Source organism: Pyrus communis, chromosome 13 (genome assembly GCF_041283825.1).
Source record: "Pyrus communis isolate YQ-2024b chromosome 13, ASM4128382v1, whole genome shotgun sequence".
Taxonomy (NCBI): domain Eukaryota; kingdom Viridiplantae; phylum Streptophyta; class Magnoliopsida; order Rosales; family Rosaceae; genus Pyrus; species Pyrus communis.
The window spans coordinates 18,579,601-18,582,963 of NC_142577.1; the positions used below are offsets into that span (position 1 = coordinate 18,579,601).

Below are 3,363 nucleotides of genomic sequence, written 5' to 3' on the forward strand. Positions count from 1 at the left end.
CAGCAAAACATGGCTTGGTCTTTTTATTTTTCGGAGGTCTCAAAATTGGAGCATTTTACCCCCTAAACTGGAAACCCTACTTTAAATTTGTTCATCGAATTAAACTTATTAGATTCATTAGTCTCGTAAATTACTCCGTTACAATTTCTGTTAGTTTGCTAATGTGGTGTGCACGTATAACCCGCACATTTGGTAGTGGTAAAGAAATTGAGTTTAGTATCACTTAACAACCACCACTACGATTTATATCAGATAGCACAGGCATTCTGCAGTCACAAACCATACCACTAGGAGCTGCCGGACCACCTTACGACACAGAACCATGCACTGTCTAAATGAATTTTTGACATACCTTCTTTTTGCAATAGTGAACAAATTTTGATTATGTTTGAAAATGGAGAAATTCCAACATGTTACCAATGTATACACTTTTGTGTCTGTCAACGTTATAAGATGTAGACGCACTCAGTGACGCATAATATTTTCTATTCGAAATGGATAAACAAGTGCTAGCTATTCAGTATAATAATTAAATCCTGATGGCGCTACTTTAAAGAACAAAGCAACCACACCATAAGATTTGGGCAAACACGAGTAATTCTCAAGCAACCCTTTGAAATTAGCTCATTCACCAATAAAGCTTCAAAGATTGTACAGATCCAGTGGATATTTACTACATATAACCAAAGCAAAGTTGATGTCCAATCCAAAGCAGTAGGGTTTCAAAATATTTGAAGTGGAACTGGAAATTTAGAAGAGAGTATTACAAATCCACATTTAGCTGTATACATCCATCATATAATTAAATAGAAATAAACAAATTCCCATCTAAATTGCCACAAAAAAACGATTAGTAAAGTGCAGGTTTCCCTTGATTAATGAAAATTGTAGCTTATTAAGCATCTTAATTTCTGTTTCTGAAGAAACAGATTGACATTTAACATGCCAAGTTACCAAAAGATTTGTTAGAACAAGTTTTCCTACTACACTATAGTCTACATTGCCAGCTGACTACAAAAATTCGAAAGCACCTTCTCCTTCTGCATACAAAATTGAACTTTCATTGCTTTGCTGCATTTGAATTACCTAAAAATGCCCGTCATTTTGCTTTACGCTCTGCATCAATTTTTTTGTTGAACCTGTCCAACGCCATCTGATCGTCTCGCCATTTAAGGGAGCAAAATGCAGTTAGGCATCTGCATCATCAAAATTTCAATTCAAATGTTAATGTAAGTTTAAAACCCCGTCGTTTCGATGCATCAAACAAACAAAGGGAAAAGTGCAACATTTCAGAAAGTTGCTAAAAATGCATAATATCCTGGCGTCTATTACCAATCAGTCAAAAACAAATTTCTGTACCTAATTTCTTAATTATATATACTGTTGGCTGGCAAGAAAATTTATACACAAGTTACAGTAATGCTAAGTGAATCACATTATTTGTTTATCACACACCATCATTAGAGGTGCGACCTACTTGTATTTCGTGATAATAATAATTTGTATTGATATACATTATATTTGAAGAATAACTTATAAAATAGAATTAGACTAAAGACAGAGATAAATATTAACAGTTTTTGGGGGAATCAAATCAATATTTTAAATTATATTTGCAAGAAAACCGAATTAGAATACAAAAATAGAAATAAAGTTGAGAAAATACTTGATACGTACCCATACATGTAAACCTCTTTATCTTGTCTGAGTTTCTCCTTGCACAAGGAACAACATTTAAGAAAAGCCCTGAACCCTTCATGAGGTGGCTTCTTAGATACGAAGCCATTTGTTTCCCCAATTGGCGAATTCAACGTAAAGATACTCCGTCGAGGCTGAGGCAGAGGCTGTTGCTCCAGCTGTTTGATATTTGGTCTCTGAGGCTGTATTGTCGATGAGGGGACAATACGAGACCGTTTTGACGCCAATATTGGTTGCAACTGGGTTCTGGGTTTTGTGAAGAATAGTGGATGAAGAACAAAAGAATCGGATTTTAATACTTTTGGAAGCCGAAATCGTAGGGAGTAGGGTTTAGGGTATAATGCTCAAGATGCAAGCTCTTTACGTTTAGAGCTTCAGAGCTAGCAAACTAGAATTAGGGTTTTGGCATGAAGAAGAAGAAAAGTGTAAGAAAGAGGTGGAGTTGGGTTGTATACGAGTTTCTTTTAATTCTTCATAGATATGGAGAAGGTATATATTTTTGTTGATAATTCGTTAGGATTCTTTTCCATTAACGGTTAAGATACGATTTGGCGCCACTACTTTTGTATCCGAATTGTGTACGGATTCCTGTGTTATTTAGTTTGTGTGTGAACAGGTTTTCTCTTTTTTCAATTTTCAATTTCTGTAATTTGGATTTTGCTTGCAGGAATTCAAAATTCCATTGAAGCCCTGATCAACCATATACCTAAGGACACGATAGTTAACGGAGTTTGGACTTGTCTAATAATCAATATGCAGGTTCATTCCAATAGAGGTTGGGAAGTTGGATAGTCTAAGTTGGACGTTTCTAATAACATCTAGGATAGTAGGATACCATCCCTGACGCCCTTTCCCGCAAGAGCACAGCTTCCTGCGTCAACGCAGTATTTGCCCAGCAGGCCCCATGGTCAACTTTCTTGCCCCACTTTCAGCAACAGCAGGCCTCCTCTTAATGTGCATCCAAGACCAATGATGCTGCAGGCCACACAAGCCGCATGCCCTCCTTGATCATTTGGATCCACACCTTTTCCCACCTTTAGTTGGCACTCACACTTTACACCCGCATGATCCAAAATATTATTTTGATACCAGTGCCACTCATCATATGACTAGACAATCATTCATCTTTTCTGCTTCTCAACCTTACAATGGTCCAACCCAGGTTTATATGGACAATGGTGATGCCATGAATGTTACTCATACGGATACCTTTTCTCCCACTCTTGGTCCTACTAAATTTCATCTTCATAATGTCTTTCTTATTCCTGATACCTTTTCTCTCACTCTTGGTCCTACTAAATTTCATCTTCATAATGTCTTTCTTATTCCTGAACTTCGAAATCTCTATGTTGCTCCCCTTACTGATGAAAATTTTGGTTTTTAATTTTGTGTTTTTGCTCCTACTTTCTATCAAATTTATAACTTACGTAATGATTTCTTGCTTTTTCAATGCCCCTATAAGGATGGGTTTCATCCTCTATCCTTATCGTGTACTGTCTCCAATGTCCCCCACGCCTTTGCCGCCATTTCTCATTCACTTGGCACCAAAGACTCGGTTATCCTTTATTATCAGTCATGTCTCATTAATAGGGTGAAGGCAGAAATTAAGTAAGAGGGAGGACCTTAAAAAATTTAGGCTCATTTTTGTGATAAATAAAGGTTTTT

General features: G+C 36.7%; 1 long non-coding RNA gene across 1 annotated transcript; it reads right to left on the reverse strand.

The window, feature by feature from the left end:
- Positions 1–730: 730 nt before the first annotated feature.
- Positions 731–2,489, reverse strand: LOC148691893 (uncharacterized). Its single transcript, XR_015955337.1, has 2 exons — positions 1,678–2,489; positions 731–1,196 (listed from the first exon to the last, which is right to left on the reverse strand). It is a non-coding gene; the product is annotated as an uncharacterized LOC148691893 (long non-coding RNA).
- Between the last annotated feature and the right edge of the window lie 874 nt (positions 2,490–3,363).